We start from the raw sequence: 22,367 nt of genomic DNA on the forward strand, positions 1-22,367 counted from the left end.
AATTCTGCCAGAAGTCTGGCAATTTTTTTCTTTTACTTGTACAACTTCACAAAGTATTTTCGTACTCTTTGTCTAGCCCTACGGTTTACATGGATACTACACGTTTTGTAGTGGATGACACCATGTAGTTATGATTGCATATACAAATTACTATTCTGAATGTTTAGCTAGCTGCCTCTCTATGATTTCTTTTTCAGTACGTTCATCTGAAGTATAATTATGCAGGAAGATCTGATAGATCATATAATTTTAGTTGTACAGAAGCAGCAGGTTTCTGCACACAGTGGGGTATTCCAAGGCCGATGAGAGCTAATCCATGTATCGCAGGGAGCTGTGCATAATAGTGGTTGTCAGTTTTAGTAAGCTTTAATTGAGTCTGTCAGAAGCCCATAAGTTTTCAGTATAAATTCAGATTACTAATTTCAGCCTATCATTTTAAAATGAAGTTTGCAACCGACGGGTGGATTTCCTCTTCTACCTCTTCCACAGTAAATTGCTGACAAAACTTCCCATGGTCTTCTGAAGCAATAAACCACTAAATTTATGTATCGTATCTTAAAATAATAAGTCTGCTAAAACTTAAAGCTTGCAACATTTTGCAGAAAGCAGGCTTTCTGGGAGAAAATGGATGCAAAAAGGAATCTGTTGGGTGTGCTGTCTGCATGCAGTTTGGTTCCCTGCCCAGGAACACTGAAGTGGTGCTGGCAATCTGCCTGCCTGGCTTTCTCCTGAATGCAGCATGGCTAGGCGACAGGCCTGCCAGAAATATTTGGGCTGATTACTTTTTTCAGCTAGAGGACACAGTGTGGAGTACCAGACCCCATTCTGCACTAATCTTCCAAGACGGTTGGCTTTGTTTTATGGCTTAAATCCTTCTTCTTTCCCTTTTCTGTTTGTTCCTGGAATATCTAGAGAGCAAAATCATGCTGCACTCAGACTTCTTTTTTTCTCAAGATTAACAAGGACTTGCCTGTAAACCTACTCTTGCAAGACAGATTCTGATCTCCCTAGTGGCACTTCACTGCATCTTTCCCAATATTAACAATTTTTTGCCTCAAACCAATCTGACCCTCCAAATCAGTTTTTCCTAGTGTCTTGGATGTTGTCATTGGTGCTTCCCTGTCTCCACTGAAATTACCTGTCTTGATCCAGCCTGGGTTCACATTTTTCTTTTATATGGCCCTTTTCCCATGTGAGAAAGAGTTCCTCAGTAGTGCTGCCGTGAGGTGTCCGCTCTGTCTCTGTGTTATTTAATTTCCTTTTATGTGATTTCTGGTTTACTAATTACTATGTCTTTCAAGCAGTTCACTGAAACAGAATGAGATCTTAAGTATCACACACTATTCACCACAAAAAAAAACAACCAAAAAAACAAAAAACCAGCCAGACACAAAAAACTCAATGTAGATTCTTTTATTAATGAAAGCAAGATTATTCTTAGCCAAGTTTAACAAGGGTGAGGTGAACTGTAATTAAATTGCTGTAATATTCTGAGGGATTATGGTGGAGTATAATGTGTTATTTGTACTGTCCACTTAGGCTACTTAGACATCTTAATTAAGCTGTGATTTGAAAGGCCACAGGAACTTGATTTGAAAGGCCGTGCACTGTGAAGGCAATGAAAAAACTGGGGCTGTTAGGCATGCTGGTGCCTGGAGCAAGCTAAACTCAAATGCCCTCCCCAGTGCCCACCACCAAAAATTGCCGGCTCCAAACTGGCTTCAAGTTCATAATTTTTGAAAATCAAGGAAGAATTTTCTACCCTCAGATACACAAGGTCTTATAAGGCAGATGCAAATCTAATATAAAATAATGTAAATTTTTTATTATTCCTATACCTTGCTTCCAGAAATCCCGTGGTCTCTGTGAGACCTTTCTAACTGCTGATGTCCTGTTCGCTTGGGCTGAAGTCTTTTCAGCGATGACTGAAATTGGCTTAAATATTAATATACAAGTACAAAACACAGATAATTTTTTAATAAAGCTTTGCTGTGTGTATCTTTTAAAGACTTGTGGGATATGATAGTGGTGGTGAAAGACAGAACAGTTAAGGTTAAATATTAAGAGATCTCTGAAGATTTTATTTTTACTTTGCTTTGAAAGTGATCAGGTGGAAAAATACTATCTAATGACTAGTTACTTCTCCCATTAATAACCTGTTGACTGTACATTTCAGAAAATCTGTTCACTTTACCCTTTTTATCATGTTTTTGACAAGCAATCTGTTGTCTTCGGCTTACTTCCTAGCAATAAAAGTTAACTAATTTTTTTTTTTTACCCTACTTTCAATAAGGTCAGTCTCTCTGTTTGCCTGACACAGGTTATAAGTCCTACTACAACCCTTTTGATCATAACAGCAGGATTATTGACAAGCTGTCAAAACATGGGTTATCACTAGTGCTTTTCTAAGCTTCAGTATTGACTATGTGCCCTAACAACAAAGCATCATCATCATCATAATTTCAATTCCCAACAGGTGGCAGGTCCCGACCAACAAAAGACTGCCAGACTGAGCAGTATGGCAGAAATACCTATCTTACAAAATGCAGGAAAGTAATAATGTTTGTGAACAATAATGTTTCAACACAGAATTTTAGAAGAATACAGTCCATCAAGGTTTCTGAAATATGGCACTGAGCACTTTCAGTTTCCATTGCAGACCTTTTGAAATAAATGGTCTTAATAATTCTTAGTGCTCTTCTCCTGCCCTGCAGGAAAACTAACATCCATCTCAGTTGTGTAACATATATACTTGATATTGAAAAAAGTTGTAACAAATCAACGCAATGCTCTTGTTGTGTCTACTAATATTTGCTAACATTCATCAGTAGTAAGAAAATTTTAAGTAGCAGTTCAATAAAAAGATGCAGCCTATATGGATGAAGAATGTAAACATCCTGGAAAGGAGACTCCTTGGATACTGGATGCATCAAAGATTGATGGCTCAGGACTGTTTCCAGCCTTAATTCTAGTTTCCAGGCTCTGTCTGGGAGTTGGTAACGTTTGAATTATCCGTCTCTTGACTGCCTCCTTGCCCAGGTTTCAGGGAGAAAGAGTGACAATCTGGGTCATGTTCCCTTCTCTTATCTCTGGAAAAAGACTATTGAAATCCTCATGCTGTGCCTATTTCCCTTGCCTTTTGGGTAAATATAAAGGAGCAAGAAGTCCGCCCATTCTTGTATTGGAAAGATGCAATTAAAAATGTCAGTAGCTGGATGCTATGCAAGACTTAAGCAGGTATTTAAGCCGGTACCCAAGCCCCAAGTTTAGGTAATGCCAGCTGCCCCATGAATCAGTTACCATGGGTGGCTATATGCTGAGTGCTTGACACTGATGCTCAGGCCATCTGGAGCTGTAACCTTTTATTAATTGCTCAGCTCATCTTTAATCTCTACTTTTAAAAATAAACCCCCCATGTTCTATAATGTTATCGTGGTGTGAACTTATACTGCCAAAAGTGATTTATGTACTCTGCTAAATCAGATCACACATACTACTTTAGGGCCAATGCGTTGCATTTCTTCTCAAAATACCAAAATGCTTTACAGACAACTAAGCGGAACAAAGTGGGCCTTTCACTGCCTTGTTATGGCTTGGTTAAGAATACCACTAGGTGCAGTGTATCTCAGCTGACTCCGGCCATTTTTCCATATGAGATGCTAAATTTACTTGCAGACTGTTTCAGAAGCACCTCAGCCACACGGTCTCAAATACTAAACTACAATAAATTCATCTTGCTGGTTCATAAATTTCCTAGATTTCCTAGGGAATCGAGCATCGTTTGATTATGGCTTTCCAACTCTGTGCCTGGCTGGCTACCGTTTGTCTGTCCCTGCCCGCCAACACAAAACCAGCATGAGCAATGCCTTGCATGGTGTTGGGATGGTCATTGCGTAAAGACTAAAGGCAACGCCGTGTCTCTAAGAAAGGGAGAATTTGGACTGCAAATGTGGCCATTTATGCCCTGCCCTGCCCCACTGGGTAGCACAGGAGAGAATAAAACAGCAGCTACGTCAGGAAAGGGGATCTCCTCTACTTTTTTTGTGATACTCTGTGCAGCAAAGAGGAGGTTGAACCACAGATCCAGAAAGAAGAGGACTTGCCAAAGTACCAGTAAAGGCTTTCAGGGAGGTGTTACAATGATTATTGGTGCAAAAAGTGTGATCAGAGATGGAGCAACACAGCACAGGGCATCACAGTTCCTGCACCTCCAGGGACAGCTGGGAAGAGATTTGTTGCCTTTTCCTTTGCCTTTATTTTCGTTCCTGGTTATTTGGTATTGGTTATTGTTTAAATAAGAGTTGAAGAGGAACAATCCAAGGGCAATATCTCAAACCCTGGTTTTAGTTTTCTAAAATGGGACATATGCACCTTGCAAATACCCAAGCGAAACAGCTTGATAAAGGCTGCACTCCAAATTCACATTCAGTCTTTGCACAGGCTCCCGACTTTACAAAAGCTTTAATAAAACTACAGGAAGGACCTACAGAGTTGTTCTGCTTCCATATGGCTGAGCTGGGAGTGGCTCAACTTACGAATGTATTTTGTGAACCTCAGAGGCTCAAATAGCTTCTACCAAACTAATAATTTTTGAGTGGATTACATCTGTTATTGTCCCTTCACTCAAAAGCAAATATAGCATTAGAGGGGATTGCTTCTGAGAAATTATGGTTTTCTCAAAATACATTAAAGTGGTTCTTACTCAGTATTATAGCTTTGACAGAAGAGAAAGGATGGGGAAGCTCAAAGCAGTCTTGGGGTTTGATTATGTACATTGCTAAAGTGCAGTACAAACTGGCATCAATAAACATTTCTGAGTTCGTGCATGTGAAAGCAGCCAGGCGTTAAGTAAAAGGAGTTAAATTAACAGTATTTGGAAAGTAAAATCTCCTCTATATCCGCAGAACTGTTTTATCCAGGTCTCCTCCCCTACTCCTCCTAACCAATTTGAACTCTGACCTGATGGGATGAATATTTTGGGGGAGAGCTGAATTCCTTAACGTGTGTGCTGAGGCTGTCGTTAGCAGTTTCCCAGTGATTTGGGCCTGACCACCTGTTGCAGGGAGTGTTGGACCAACATTACCAGGGAGCAGCTGGATGGTGCTACAAGCAGCACCAGTGACCTGGAGATGAAAAGCCTGACGGTTCTTTCCTAGACCCACCAGTTTCCTCAAGGATGAGCTTCTGATGGAAGACAGATATTTATTTTTTTTTAAATGAAAATTACATTTTGGCACATTTGTTTTCCTCCCTCATTAGATCTGAAGGCCATGTGTAAAATATGAGCCTGAGTTGCCTAAGTGGGATCTGTCAGTTTACACAGTAACTGCTGTAAACCAGAGGCAATAATATGAGTTTAACAGATAAGAACAACTTACTCAGCATTCCTTAAATGCTGGAGAGGAGGAACCGGCAGCTGACCCCAAATGCTTTAAAAATACTCCTCCTAGCAGTAATGCACTAAAGTAAACGCCAAGAGGAAAGTGCTGTGAAATGGTTTCATCAAGGACCAGTGTAATAAGAGAGCAGCTCAAGTCAGGGTTAATTAAACTGTTTCAGCTACTAGAGGGATGGGGTTTTCCAGCTGTGTGCAAGATGCAATAACAAACTTTCCTTAGGTTGCAGATTCTTTCCTGATTCTTTAGCTTTACACAGCTCAAATGTTATCCTTGCCCATGACAGTCTCATCAGATGTTTGGCTTGAGAAATGCTTGCCTGGCTGCAATAGCCATGGAATAAAGCAAGTGGGCTGAATTAGAGAAAGAACCCAGTGTCCTTGACAGCAGTGGGATTTTGGGGGGTGAGGTGAGGAGGATGGAGAGATGTTCTTGGTAGAAGCTTTTCTGTGAGCTGCTCTGTCTTCTTTGGGCTTTCTTTAGCTATGTTAAGCCTGAATTTGATATCCAGACTTTTCTCCCTTCTTTATATAGTTAATTCTTATTCATTTGTACAATGAACTTTGAACTGCAATATTTGCAGAGGTGGCTAAAAACATTGAGCTCCTGTTTTAGATGCCTGACTGTTGGCTTTAATATAAGATGAAAATGTTGCTACAGTATTGCTGCTCTTTGGAGATAACTCCTTAGACATAAAAAGAAAAATAAAGATTAGTTAAGGACTCACTATACCTTCTAACAAAGGCAAGAAATTTTCATAGAGCAATAAACTGGACAAAAGTGGGAGAACTTTTGACTGTAGAAGAGTCAGGCATATATACATGCATGCAATAAGTGCAGGATTTATTTTCTGGTTTTATCACTAAGCAATTACACCTGATGAGTAAGGACAGAACAGAGGGTCAGCTGTGCTTTCTAAGTGATACAGACGGTGACAAGGCTGTGTTTGTCATGGTAACTAAGAGCTTCACTGTCCAGGCTTTAGTTGGTAAGATGTCCAAGACAGGCAGCTGTAGCTTTACTCACTTGCCAACCCAGTCAGAGAAAAGGCAATACAACTGTGAAATATGAGTGACAGTGATGCTGGAATGAATATCTGCTTGTGATCGAGAGCAACCTGGTACTTTATGCCTACATTCCACAAAGAAATGCCACTGCCATGATAATTTTAAATGAGGTTTGTTGAATATATCAAGAGAGACAGATTTGGAAGCATCAATGCACCATGGTACTTACTACAGAGTCACTGATCTAACTTTTCTACCCTACCTCACTCTATAATTTGTTATTACATAGACAAGTGACCTATGCTAGATACAAAGTGCAGAGATTTTTTAAATCTTTTTCTTTCCAGTTGCAATGAAAAAAAATAGATTAAGAAGCGTAGGTAAATGTCAGCAAAAAGCTGAGCAAAAAATTTATAACAAATATGTTATTATAGCTTAGTTTCTCTTGCTGCTTTTGGAACTGTGCACATGTAAACTATTAATCAGCGTCTGTTATATTCTCCTTTGTGTTTAACCCACGGACAATATTGAACTCTTACAGGCTGTGGCTGTGAAGGCTGGGTTTGTAACTCATCCTGGAATCGCTGAAGGTGCTGCTGCAGGAAGATGTTCCTGTTTCAGACTTTGGTGTGGTGTTGTGCTCAACACAAAAGTATCCTGAAAATTTATATCAACTAATTGCAGAGTGTAGATCGTTTGAGCCAAGATCTTGCTAAAGTGTGTTAAAATCCATCAAAGTTTTTATAAAAACTTAGAAAAGCTCTGGTAATATGAGCTAAGGTTTGTATTCAGGACAATGGGCACCATCTTCAGTTTATGTTGCTTGTGAAAGATTTTAATCTGAGAAGACCACTAATTTATTGTAATTAGAGTATGTGTACAAGGCTCTGTATTGCAATAATTGCACTGATGTAAATATGCTGGATATGTACAGTATATAAGTGTAAATGTGAAGAGAGATCTTCAATGATATTTACATTTTTAGTTGTGGTAATTTATTTTGATTGGGCACATAGGCCCAAATTAGTCCGGTTTAGCTGAGGCATCCCCACCAGGAGCAAAGCACCCCTTGCCTCCTCAAACCCTAAAGTGGGGGACTGCTCTCTGGAATTGTCTCTCATTCTTCAGACTGCACAGGAAGCTTCACTGCAGCACCTAAATATCCTAGACTGGCCTATTTATTTTACTGTTTGAATAAAAAAACCTAACTGGGCACAAAGGTACTTCTGGTACAAGTGTCCTTGTTTATAAAGCAAGAGTCAGATTCCCTCAGATGTTCTCTCAAAGTTGTTGTGACCGGCAAGGTCCCAGCTGAAGTGAATGAAGATTTAGTGATGGTTTTATTGGAAAATTTTTATAGATGATGTGATTATTAAATTTTCTGCTTTGAGTTATTGCCCCATTCCTGTGTATTTCCTTCCTCGGTCTAAAATTTCTCTGTGCAGTGCAGGTGGCATTCAATACAAAAACTCAACCTCACAAGTATACTTTGCTGAGCTTCCTCTCCATTCCTTGTCGTGTGAGTTTGCTGCCCCTCTTCTATTTCTATCCCTGCTTCAAAAGCAAGGATCTTGCTCTGCAGTGCATTCAGGAGCCCAGATGTATCCAGAGAAGCTTCAATATGCGGTAACGACAGAGAGCTACACAGACATAGTTGTCTGTTGTTTGGTTGTGAGATTATGAAGTGATCAACATTTCCCAGACATTAAGTAAAGCAGATGCTTGCCCTGAGAAGTTTCCAGACCAACAACCAACATGTAGACAGAGTTAGAAGATGACTGAGGAACCAATGGTGAACTCCTCAGACACCCATCTGTAATCCAGGTGTGAGTATTTAAGAGATCAGTTTAACTATGAAGAAGATGGGGAACCTTCTGGATGATATGAGAGATTAAATCTCTGGAAGGCATAGATGCTTTTATCTGTGAAGGTGGGAAAAACTTGCCAGGGCTAAGTGAGAAGAAAAAGGGACACAAAGTTCAAGGTTGGTGAGCAGCAGAGTGATCAGAGCTATGTGAGGGAAGATGATGCTGTGCAGGTGTGACAAAAGGAAACCATTGCTTTGAACCAGCAGTTCCAGGTGAGGACAATTGCTTTAATTTTCAGACCTGAGTTTTCCTTAGGCACCAGTTAAGCATCATTTCCACAGTGGCTGGAGATGTGTTAATAGGGTCCGGCTCATCCCTGAGAACCACTTAGAAAGCAAGAGGGGTGCCATGGATACCAACCTGCCTTGGGCAGGGGCACTTCTGTCTCCTCCCCGACACTTGTCAGACTTCCACAAGGTCTCAGGAAATGTGAACGAACACAGACCCGATGTCTTCCTTAGAGGTCAATCAAAAGCTTAGAGAGAGCAGCAACCGTGGAAAAAAACTAGATCCCTTCTCTCTGCCTTCTTTTTCTATAAACACATTAGCATGATAGTTGAAAGGCGATACAGACCAATTTGCGTGAAAGCAATCGCTTTAGTTGTTTTTATTTCATCAGCTGAGTCTGCTGAGGGAAAAAAGTGACAATTATTCACATTCTTGAACGGCTGGTGAATAAAACAGACACAGTGAATTTCTTGAATGAACAGAAGAGTAAGTCCCCAATGTACTTCGATTGCTTAACCGCATGCAGCAGATAATCCACATCGTCAGAGTCGTAGAGTTTCTCTGTTCATCTTCGACAGTAAAGTGGAATTTGTCTGTAAATAATTCTTACTTGTTTAAAGCTGTGTGCCTCATTTTCTGCCAGGTGCTGGGAAGCCAACCTGAAAAAAAAAATATTTAACATCACAGCTAGAAGGACCCCGTGTAAGACTTACGGGAAAATGGGGGAAAAAATATCTCTGCATTAACATTAATGTTTTTGCTGTAAGAAATATAAATGTTAGAAGGTTCTGAAATTCAAAATTGCATTTGTGTTAAAATAGAACTATTTTTTGAAATATAAACCACATTTAATTCAGGAGTCCAATACTTTTCTTCATCTGCATACTCTGTATCATAAACATGGCATTCTGTTCTGTGATCTCCAAGTTGTCCACACAAATATACTTGTCAGGTGTGGTAAGAACTACAGGTGAGAAGCACATTCACAGATTCAGAAACTTGGGAAGAGCTTAATTCAAATTTATTTGGGAATTTTCTTGCGTTAATTGGACACATGCTTATAAATGTGTAATCAAAACCTGCATTTTCAAAGAAGATACACACCTAAAGATACCCCATCCGGAAAAAATAAGTAGGGTCAAAATAAAAATTGCTGTGGAAATATAGAATTCACTTTAATTACTAAGAGATAGCAATGCCTTCATAAGAACTGCAAACACAGCAAAACTGCTGAGAAAAGTATTCACGTTTCTGCAGTACTTAACACTTAAGAAGCCAGTATGGAGCTGTTAAGGCATTAAACACTGAAAGTGCTTCAAGTTCTTTTGATGAGGAGCTTCAAAAGCTGAACCAGTTTCCCCCTGCAGTGCAGAAATCTCATCATTTCTATCATCCCCCAAGCCAGTTCCCTGCCCAGCAGCAGTGTCTGCAGGACCTGGGGAACAGCTTTGTCTCCCAATCCCCGTTACCCATGGTTGGATCATGGTTTGGGTCTCTGGAGTGACCTGATTAAGGGATGGAAGGTGCCACTAGCTGTTCCACTGCCTGCTGCTGTTGTTTGCTGCTCAGCTTCCCGCCTGACTGCTGGGTGTTGAGAGGAGCCAACACGGAGGTACCAGCGAGTCTGCCGGGCTGCAGGCTGGAAGCCTGGGGAGATTAGGGGGGTTAAACAGAGGTGCTCTGCAGGGGTAGTCTTAATGGCTGCTGTGAAATTTGCAGGAAAGTGTAGGCAAAACCGGAGACATAGCAGGGTATGATAACTGCCAGTGAAACCCAGATTCTCTGTCTCCTTGAAGACTCAGGTTAAGACTGGAGGGCTTTGCCCTTTATTTTCATCTCCCAGATTTTGCACCAGCTCCCAAAGTAAAGCAAGACAAGTCCACAGGCTGTAAAGAGAAGGAGAAAACCATGCACTTCAGCACTGCTCTGCTTGGAAAATTTCCCCAGAGCCACCCTGGAGTTCTTTTTGCCTCCAGAGCAGGACAAAGAGGAAGTGGCTGTGATAAGATTTTTACCTGTGAAATTTAAAGGACTTCCAAAATCGTGAAGATCCCTTAAAAAAAGAATCAATGAAGTGTATTGGTTCCTCACAAGGTGTGCACACGTTTTCTGCTGCAGGAGGAATGAACAGCACACTGAGAAAATTAACTGCATCCCTGAAGGCTACAGCCACACATTAGATGACTTTTCTTTCTTCTCTTTTCCCAGCAAACCCACTTATGCATCACACCGATGGAAAATTCTTCCAAGATGAATATACAAACATCTCCCCCTTTCCCACCATCAGATCTAGTGAGATAATTTGGGGTTAGCATGGGATAAGCCTTATAATAGGCTTAAGGCATTTCATGCAGGACATCCATGACTCATTATCTCATTGTTCTTCACTGATGTACAAAATCTTTCCCTTCACACAAGACATTTCTTAGCTGTCTATTATGTTGACATCTGAGAACTGACTTTTCAGTGTTCATGCTTTATGTAACAGACAGTTTATAACAGTCACGCAAAGAGGTAGGGAATGACTTTACAGTGTTGTTGGTACTTTGCACTATGCAGGAACTATTTTCTTCACTGTAAGTAGATAAAAGACAGAAGTATAACCTTCAGTGAAATCTGACCTGCTTTGGGTAGAGTCCCCGCAATACTTTGGCACAAGAAAAAGAAATATGCTTTCATTTGCACTGAAACATCACAGCCAAAAATATTCCAGCTGTTCAGCCTCTGTGCTATTCTGAGTTTCTGAGAAATGCACATTTCACCTGAAAACCTATTGGGTTAGTCTTCTGGTCTAAGCCACGTTAGTAAAGCCTCATGAAATATGGTGTCAGTATGAGTCACTGTACTTCAGGAAAGGTTTGACTACACATGAGAAAGTTCACGAGACCAACAGCAGTTACCAGAGAAAACAGTGAAGTACTGAAAGAGCGTTTAAAAGAGAAGATGGAGAAATGAAAAGATAATACACTTCAAACGCACACAGACATGCTGTATTATGAAAGGTAACAACTGAGTCTTCCAACTATAAATCAAAACACATGGAAAGCAAAATTCTTTGGAGGCTAATAAACAAAAGCAACAGTTCTCATTTAGGAAGTCCCAGGCTATATTAAGGTGAAGGGACCTTTTGGGGAATTACCTCTGCCTGACCTCCTCTAAGCATTTCCCCTTGACCTTACAGGAGCAGGAGCGAGATGAACATTTTTTCTGACCCTGAATGGTTCATATTTTCATTTGTTGTTATTGTCTGAAATAATACTTTGTGATAACAAATGTACTTGAAAACCTCATTGCTTCATCTGTCACTGTGGCAGTCAAGAAATCCGCCCACTCTAATGAGGCGTTTGTGATCACAAGATCTGTTTTCCCTTCACTCCAAGGACCATCAGGAGAGCTGTACATTTTTATTTTCCCTTTTGTAGCTTGCCTGGATTTCTCCTGGATATATCACATCTGCTTACCAGATCTCAGAGGTCTTCAGGGCTGTTTGCTGATACACAGGGTGCCTAAGCTTTCCAGGTACGGGCCGGTATTGGAATAGAGAATTTCTTTTCTTAATAGTCTGGACATTACAGTTTGACTGCTATGTAGAGTTTGACACATTCTTGGATACTCATCTCACATCAGCCTTCACTTCAGGAGTTGGGGCTTCCTTCTGCTGACCAAACAGCCTGAGAGAAAAATGTTATGAATGTTTGTAAATGTTTGCCTTAGGTTTTTCATGTGATTCTCTTCAGACCTTTTCTTAAAAGGGACAGGAATATTTATTATTCAATGGTAGTGTTATCACATCTTTTATATTTCTGGAAGGGTTACAATTTTGTATTCTTATTCACTTGTCTTTCCTTTAATGCTACAGTTCTTCCCTGGATAAGCTTGTCAGTAATAGCACTCCCTTTCTTGCAGCATACATCTAAAATAACAGTGCTGCGCTCTCATCGCGTGGGCTGAAAGTACTTTGGAGCAGCTTCCAGTGGCTTTTAAGAAATGCCCTCCAGTGATTTATAGTCATATTCTACTTGAATGGCTTCCTGCTCCTGAAAGAGCTGGTTGAACTTTTCATGCACAAACGACACTGCAAGACATTTCTTTCAGTTTGTGTCTACCTTTATTCTACCCGTGTTAGTGTCACTGAGGGAAAAACTGGAGGCTGTCCCTTTCACAGGAAGGGGCCTCATCTCTTGCCCCTGTGTCATCATTTTTATCTTTGCCTTTTTGTTCACATCGTAAGTATTTTAGAATAGGTCACTAGTTCTCTGACATATGGGATACATGCATCGCGTTGAAGAAACCATGGTTGTTTCATTCATTGCTCAATCAATGCCTGAAAGTTTACAAATATCTGTGGTTTATGGAAGGTATTTTTAAGTTTTGAGAATTGTTACAGTGTTTCTGAATTGATTTATTATCTGCACTCAGGTTTTGCAAGGATTTTGCCTTTCCAGGGCCCATATCCCAATATTTCCACCAAAAAAAATTCATATTTATCCAGTTCTAGCTATACTGACTCTACACTTTCTAGCTGTTTGAAGGATCTGTGATCCCAGTCTGACCCTGCTGTCTCCCATCTGGGCTCTGGGTGGCCAGCAGCTCCTCTGCCGATCCATGCAAGTCCTGCCTTGCTGACCACACGTTCCCTCTTCCAGTGGCCAAGCGCTGTTGTTGGCCATCCTCGCCTGACCGCTGTGCCCATGCTGCAGGGATGTCATTACCTCCCCATTCATAACAGCTGTCAGTATTCTTTTCCAGATGAAGCACTTGGAAATATTTTTGTCCTTCTTAAGCTGGCAATAGTGCTCACATTGTATTTTTCATTTTATCTCCTATCTTTGCTTTTCTGCATTTGCTTTTGTAACATTTTAATGCAACTGTCTTACAATTTCCATATTTATATACATTATTTGATGGTTTATTCTGTGCCTGACTCATATGCTCTACGTTTGGACTTCTGCTTATTTACTAGCTCTGCATATAGCTCTGGACTGATTTATTATGGACTGTCAGAGCATTCCTATTTGAGCTCCTTCATACTCCATGGCCATGATTAATCTATCACAACATTGGTTCACATTTTAAGATTTGATCATCAGCTTGCTGTTTTGACCAGGCTGGCAATGTACTTATTTTGTACTTTTCATTTGGAGTTGTAAGTACAGTCTTTAAATAAGTATAATTTGTGTGGATTGAAAATACTTTTGGACCATAGCTAGGATTTTACTTAGGTACTTCTGGTCTGTTATCATGATGGCAAAGGTCTGCTGAAGATTAAGACAGCATGCTTTGTCACTGTTAATAACATAGCTGTTCTTGCTTTGTTCCATTTTTTGTCTTCATTTAAATTTCCTAATTTCCATTTTTTGGTGTGAAAATTTCCACTTGCAAAGGACTTCCCTTTCCTAGCTAGATGCTTGGAGGTGGGGTTTTAAAACATCACTATCATTATATTTTGACCAATACTTGAGTTTTTCTTTTGCTTTTATATATTTGCTTGTGGATCAATGGTTGATGGGAGAGTCAGTTTCTCCTGTTAGCATTTGTACTTACCTACAGGAGCTGGCTTTAGATACTAATTTCATTGTAAAATTGTTAAAATTGAAGGCAATATTCAAGTTCTACTCCTTCTTTCATATATGGCGTTATTTTAAATTTAGGATTTACTGGAATGCAAATGTTTTGAACTCCCAACATTATCTTATTTATTCAAATAACATTATACATTATAATGATTTTTATAAGGGAGATATCTTTTGTAACTTGGTTTAGTTAGATTCACTTTTAATTGGTGAAAGTTGGCAGACGTGATTTTTCTCCTCCATATTAAGTGGCCATACTTTCTTGCCTATTTATTTCATCCTCTTCTCTCTATTTCTTCCCCCCAAATTATTTCTAGTCAGTTCCAGACTGGACATAATCTCTCTCTTCTCTCTCCTAACACCTCTCTTCCCATCTTCCGGGGAGCTGGAGATGCTAAAATTGATAAGAAAGTATAAGTGGAGGGTACAGGAAAAGAGATAAAGAGCCACCCCTCTGATTTTACTAGCTGGGGATATGGAGAAGGAAACTTTTATCAATTGAAGATTATAGCTTGTCAGATAAGCTCAAACGCTCAAAAATAAATCATTTTAATAATTTATTTTCCATAGCAATGACTTCCACCAAACCCAAATTTTCCCATTACGTGTTCCACTGCTATTGTTTAACATGGTCTTTCCAGACTTGCAATGTCACTGCTTTTTCATTAACCCATTGGCTTGAAGTCCCCAAAACTGTTCTTCTCTTTTGCAGATCATTGTTATGGATTTTTCATACTAGGCTAGCAGTCATCGTTATTTCTTATTCACCTCAGTCTCTTCGGGAATATATAACTACCTATGGTAAACTGTAGTCCACTAATTCCATTGATTTAAGGCAAGGAGCATTTATAACAAAACCAGAACCAAAACAAACAAAAACAAAACAATAAAGAGAATAAGAAAAAGTTGGCTTAAAGTCTTTTATTACTCAAACTAATTTCTTGCATACATGACAACTCTGACAAGTTAATTTTTGTTTATTTTAATTGGAGTTTTATGTTATACAGGCACCTATGATTAATCTGTCACCCTGGACACATAAATTACACAAATTTAAAATTTAGAGCACTCACTTTAAATATAATTTCATCAAACTTCTCTAAGATATTCTCCAGCAAAAAAGCACAGCATATATTTTTACAGCTATTTCTAATGTACATCCCTATTAATAGGGAGCACTAGAAAAATAAATTGAGGGCATGCTGAGCTATAAGACAAGATTGAGATGACAGGGAATTGATTTTCTATAAAGCTGAGGGATTTTATAAAAAAGTAAATAAAATTGTCAGGGAACAATTTGCAAGTGAAATATGTGAAATTGGATGTCTCTACGTCACATATCGATTTGATTTTCATAAATACGTTTGCTTGTCAATACTGTAAGTGATCATTGCTCAATCTTCTTGAAAACATCAATTAGGGTAAGACAATTATAACAACAACATCATTAGGGCTGGACCTCCTGGAATGGTGGAGCTGAGAAAATCTGGTTTTCCTGTTGGAGTTCATCTTACACATCCATGAAAAATGCGTGCAATCTATTCTGTCCAACAGGCGCCAATATGGGGCTTGTTTGGGAGCCTTGTGCTGCTGAATTGTGGAGGACGAGGCTTACTCTGTGTGTCGCCAGGTCCAGAAGAAGGGCACAGCCACCCTGTCAACTCATCACACTCTCCTGCAGGGAGGGCAAGACCCAGGTTATGGCATAAACTGTACCAGGAGTAGCTCAAGAGGAGTGCTGGGTGGGAGTGATTCCTTCCCTGCTCCCTCTTTATTTTTATTGGAAGTAAACCATAACAAGAAGAACGTAATTTTGATGCAGCCATTGTGACCAATATTGACCTGTACTACAAAATATAATAATTTTTTTTGAAGTTTGGTGTGAACTAAGGACCATCTATCCATTTTGTTGCAAGAGGTTATTGAGATGTAGTTATCAGAAAAAAGAATTTTCAGCTCACTTTTTCAAAACAGATCCATTAAACAATTAAAATTAATTTCAATCTTATATTGCAGCCAGATTGTATCTATTATTTTAAGCAGTATCACCACCTTGAAGAATATGAAGCAGGAGACAGATTGGTGTGGAACAGACATGGATCTTTATTTCTTTAGTAACAAAGTAATTTGCAGCACTCTAGCTGCTGCTGACAGAGAATAGGTAAGTCATAAAGTGCAGTTAGGTGATAAATTTATGTATAAAGTACCTTAGCCACTTTCTTCTTCTCTGCTCACTAATCCTTCTCCCACAGGAGTTATTCTAATTTTAATCCACCAAGCAGATAGGTAGGTGGTATGCAGGGTGGATGAGAATGAATCCTTGTCTTCTGCAAATGTAGTATTTTCTGCCCAAACATTCCAATCTAAGGCACAGCATGAATGTGGATCAGTTCAATCTGACATTTAAAATAAAAAGTTTACAACCATGAAGATACTGGGTTTTTGTCCTGCAACTCTGCAAGACCTATATCCCTTCATAATATGTACTTTATCACTTTCTCACTTTGAGTCACAGAAAATCTTGATAAAATGTCTATTAAAGCTCAGATACCTTAAAGATTCTTTAGGTTTTTGTTAGTTGACTTTTGCTGCTTTATGCAGTTGAGTTCCTGGCAAGGGAGACACATATCTTTGTAAGACAAGAGTTAGAAATCAACTGTTTCAAGCAGCTCTTTCACCCCCCCTGAAACATTATTAGAATACTTTTTCTCAAATTTCTGATGCCCCTCATGCATATCCAACACATGCTACCATAATATCTTCATCAACATTACTGTGTTGCATGACAGCTAAGGAAGTCATGATACACTGCTTTTTCTCTGGGAGAAGGAAACAAAAAATGGAAAGGAAGAATGAGAAGTCCCAGACAGAAATTGTTCTGTCTTATAATGTTCAAAAAAGTGCCATTATATACATCTAGAGAGCATAACTTTCATACCTGACCCTTTCAACTGCTGAACTGTTGAATCCCAAAGGCATTTGTATTTATAGGATTTGTAACTTCAAAGAGATTGGGAACGTCTGAAAAATAAGCTTTATAAAATAACTCTTGCAACACTAGGCTATTGTGTTACAAATTGGTTCAAAACATATTCAGAAGACAGTGCTCTTGTACATCCTGGTCTCTGAATAGGTTAGTCACTGCCTCTTCCATCTACCTTATGGTTGCAAGCAAATCCAAGATCTCAGCAGAGCAAAGGGAGTCATCTTGTAGTCAATTTCTGGCTTGCATTAGGAAACCATAAATGCTGTTAATCACTGCTCAGCTGCTTGATCCAGATTGTCAGGGACTTGGAGTGAAATACTGAACTATGTATGAATTTCTGGTAGATACTGGATAGCAATTCTACATTGGCTTCTGGGCAAAAAACAATTGTAAAATCCTGCAAAGGGACTCCTCTGTCTCAGAACTGTCACCAAAAAACAGGAGGAATTCTGTTTTCCTGAAAAGGCTTTTTCCTTCCTCCAGTTTTGTCATTGAAATATGTATCTCTAATATATAGCTAATGAAAGAACTAGATGTGGTTTAGGCTGTATGTAAGGCAAAGATTTACAGCTGAGTTCAGACAGTGTGGCTTTCCACAGCTCTAGCACTAAACCACTACGTACACGTGATCATTTTATGAAATACATGTATGCTGTTTGGTTAAGAATAATGTCAAGCAGATCAAAATCTTCTAAAAAAGATTTTAAATCCCACCTCAGTGCCTTGCTGATGAGTGAAGTCATGCTAGAGTTCAGTCTTCTAGTGTGATAACTTTGGTGATAACGTGAGAACAGTAGTTCTCTGGTGAGAGTAAAATTAACTGAAGGGAGAATAGGAGTTTAGGCAGCTGCTTGAGCAGCTTCACAGCTGTCTGCAGAACCATTAAAAGCGTGGCCATGAGGTTTGTCATCCTGCATGTGTGTGCATTTGTCACTGAAATACATGTGTGTGACCATGCTGCCTCCTACAAAATGGGGAGTCCTTCAGTGTTGCAAGTCAGTTTCTCACATGAAGAGAAATCAATTGTATGATAGCTCTCCCTGTAAATAATTTAAATGATTTATTGCTGTAATATACTCTATCTGAAAATAAATAGTTACTAAAAGCACCCAGCCAGTCTTTTTTTTTCCAGGAATCCTGACATGAGCCTGGCTATCTAATGCCAAGAAATTGTTTTCTACAGCAAGAGCCAGCCGGAGAGGATGACGATAAAGAAACTTCCCTGTGGCTGAGTTTCCCCAGGCAGAGGGCTGGGATTGTATGGATTTTCTTATATGCAACACTCCTGTGCCAAAAAATTTCATTCCCAAGGTGTTGTCAGCACCAACTGTGCTAGCAACTAAAGAGGGTTGGGATCTAGGCTGGAGAAATACCCTCAGGAGCAGAGAGTGGGCCTTGCTCTTCTAGCAGTGATTTATTGGCACAAAGTTGGATATTCTGACCATGTACTTCCAGATCACAGTCACAGTCGTTCTGGGACAGTGCACATACAGCAAGGGGGATCCTGAGTAACTGGTCTGGCCAGACAGAGAAAACACTTAGACAGAGGCAGCAAGATGAAGGGCTGTCTAGGGGGAGATGGCAAAAAGATGGAGGAAGAGAGAATTTAGAGGTTAATAGGAAGGAGAGAGGAGAGAGAAAACAGGAGCTGCTGCAGTACTAGTGCATCTCTGCTTTGCATTCTTTTCAACCTGTTTCCTAAAGGCCATCCTACAGCCATCCATCCCCATCTACCTTCCCACCTGGTGCCAAAGCAGGACTCTTCAATTTCTCTTGCAACTGCAACCAGAATAATTTTTGCACTGTTATCTTTGCACTATTTTATTATTGGGTGCAACTTCAAGCCAGAGTTAGCCACCCCACTGAGAGCTGTACCCCCACCCCCACCTCCTGTGCCCCAACCAGTGCCCCCCCTGCAGCATGCTGTCTTGTGGTCCCCACCTCTGCTGGACAAGCGGCATCCTCCTGCTGCAGGATACAATGCAGCTGAATTTCAGCAGTGTTTTGTACATCTTGGCCTCCTCTGTCCTCATTCATGCAGGAATGTGTTGTGTTTGTGAAGACACAAAGGAAAAGCACGTTTGAAAGCTTCTGCTTTCAAGTGATTTTCACTACGGTGACGTACGACACAAAGAAGGACAAACAGATGTATTTCCATGGCTGAGCATAATGTGTATGTTCCTTGTAGACCAGCTTCATTGAACTCAGGAACAATATGTTTGCCTTTCAGGCAAATGTGGCATTTAGGTATGAAAAATAAAGATACTATATCCATACCGCTAGTACAGTAGACAACTTTATCACTTTTTCTGATTACACTGTCATCTGGAGGAAAAATATAACTCTGCATCATTAATCACATCATAAGTCAAATTCTAAATGAAATGTTCATTAAACTTTGTTATCATTCTGCAGCTGGATAGCCTTTGTGTTTCTGTAACTCACACTTTCTTACAGTTTGTAATAATTCCTTCAGAGTAAAATTTCTAAAGAAGAAATATGCTGAGATGTAAAACTGTAGCTTTGCTTTGATCAAAAGTTCCAACTGTGGACTGCCAGAAACCTCCTGAAAAACAAATTTATCTTTATAGTCCACACTAGGTGCAGAGTAGTGAAACATCAAATCACTAACAACAGTTTTATTAATTTTAATGTGTTAAAGTCAATTTTATTATTCTAATTTGAAATCATTACAGTGATTCTCTCTGAATTCCCTCTGAATCTTCTTCTTCATAAGACTTACTAGCAAATGTGCCAACCTCTTTCATTAGCACAAATTAGAGCAAATGCAAGGATTTGTACTTCAATAAATTTTCATGGATGCATGAAATTGCATGGCCAATAATTGTAGCTAGCTCAGTTATTTCGGTGATTATACTGTGTGCAGAGGAAATTAAACCATTGCAAACTCCAATCTTGACAGTTTTGCACAAGCAAAGCAGGATCCTGCTATGCTCAAATGAGAGCCCTCAAGAGAAAAACCTTGGTAATTTTATTTTTATGATCTGTGACTCTGGACCTCATACATCATGCTGGGGCCCGAGCTCCGTTCTGGCACAGATTTCCAAGAGGCACTGCCTCTTATCTTTGTAAAACCATGACTCATTGAGTGACCATTAAAGTCCTACAATAGTTTTTATAAAGCTGGGATTTCTACAGCCTCGGGTAGTATATTTTCCATCTGTTCTCCCAAGTTTTTTGAGCAGGGTATTGCTCTTTGCCCTGCATCGTTGCTGGTTGCATACTGCTGATACAAACAGCTGCTGCGTTCCACTAGAGAGCTCCTCTTTTATTGCAATATGACTGAAACACAAATCTTTACAATTAACAAACAAATCTGAATAACAAGGAACCAACAGATGAAAACACACAAATTAGCCAGACAAATAAGTGCAAGCAGGGACTTCAAACCCACTGCACAGAAGCAACTAAACCTGCTCACTCAACACATGCCAGACTCAGGTTTGGAGCCGGGAAGTTCCTATGTGCAAAATGCTGGTTCACTGGCCAAGCCCAGCTTTGTCAGACATATTTCTGCAGCAACGCCCGCTCTGTCTTGTGTCACAAACCAGCCAGTTACCTCACCATCTGCCTGCATGCTAATCTGTTAGCCAGGCAGAGCAACTTGGGTGGGCAACGAGTGATGCTCACATGTATCCTGGTGTTTCTGGACTGCTGGGGTGTTACCAGTTGCTACAGACACAGTCCCAAACACAACCTGGAACGGTCTCAAGCATTCTGTAATTATTCCTCTTGCCTGCAGCTCAAGTTGGGGACACAGTATGTAGGTGCTGATAATGAACCAGTTAGTCAAATCTCTGATGCAAATGATGGTTATAGAGAAAAGCACTATCAGAGAGAAGAAAAAGCAAACCTCAAAGTAAAAAAAAAAAAAAAAAAAAAAAAAAAAAGATACCCAACAAATAGAAGGTGTTAAGTGTCAGGGAAGCATTCCTTCATCCCAAAATACTGACTGAATGCCATAGGTTTCAGCCTACCTAGTTACCTTACCCTTAACTGCCTGACAGGATGGCAAATATCACAGGATACTACATACCCCCAGTGACCTCAGTTATCTTCAGATGTCCAGGGAGAGAATAAAATCAGAGGCTATGGTGTAAGGAGTGTGTATGGCTGATCCTGGTGTGGGGGCTGAGAGTCCGCAGGAAGGATTGCCGGGGACAGGTTTAGTGAGCCAGCAATGAGGAGATGGAGCCAGGGGGGCTGGGGGAATGAAAAAGGCATAAATAGAGGAAAGTGATGCAAGGAGAGTAGATACGTGCTGGTCCACTGGGTTTATGACATGTGCTAGACAGCCCCATTTTCCAAAATATCCAGCCTTTCCTTTCCTAGGCCACACCATTAAGGAGAGTGAAAATTAAGTTGTCAGTACTGTTTATTGTGTCCCATTCATTCAAAAACTACATAGTGCAAAGGGCAAGCACCACACCTGGATTATCCTAACTCCTGGGGAATGTCTGCACCATCATGCCTGCATATATTGTACACTTCCTTCTGTATCCGGTATCATGGTCCTTGCTGAAATACATTTTTTTTAAAAGCAGAACAATATTTTCTTCAAGAATTATAAGCAAGTGTAAATGAAGGTATGTAAAAAGTAGTATCTTGAAAGGAAATGTTTTGTGCAAATCTACTTTCACAAGTGCCCAAATATCTAATTTTCATTGCAATAACTTAGCATTTTGCTCAGATGAGGCTCCTGTACATCAACTCTGCAATGGTAAATGAACCTTTATACTATCTATAAGTGATTTATTGTCTCCACGCTGATGCTACATTTTATAATGGATGAATTTAGGATTAAAATAAGGTTATGTCTAATTATCATCAGTGCTTGGCATAAGTACCAGTTTGTTCCACCCCTGTACATCAAACCCAGTTTTTAAAAATGTAATTAATACCTGTCTCATTATTAACTGCTAACACTGATATCAAAGGAAACAAACACAGAGTTAAGATGAAAAGATATTCTGCAATGGTTTCATTAATGTTTGTTTTTCTTGTCTGTGGTCCAAAGCCTAAAGGACTTCCTGAAAGATGACTTTGCCAGAATATAGAACAAATGTCTCAGTATTTGACCTTAATGACCATGGCCTTCATAATTACAGGTAATTAGCCATGTAATTGAGACTTATCTTTCAGAAAGCAACGTCAGTACTTCTAGGAGATCTTGTCTTCAGCAACCTGTTCTCCAATTTTGTTGTTAGACGGCAAGTCACACTGAGTGCTGATATCCAGTCTTTTAAGCATGTAATGGTAGAAACCAAGTAGCATAATCAAGTCTTCTC

This window comes from Falco naumanni, chromosome 5 (assembly GCF_017639655.2).
Source record: "Falco naumanni isolate bFalNau1 chromosome 5, bFalNau1.pat, whole genome shotgun sequence".
In the NCBI taxonomy this organism is placed as follows: domain Eukaryota; kingdom Metazoa; phylum Chordata; class Aves; order Falconiformes; family Falconidae; genus Falco; species Falco naumanni.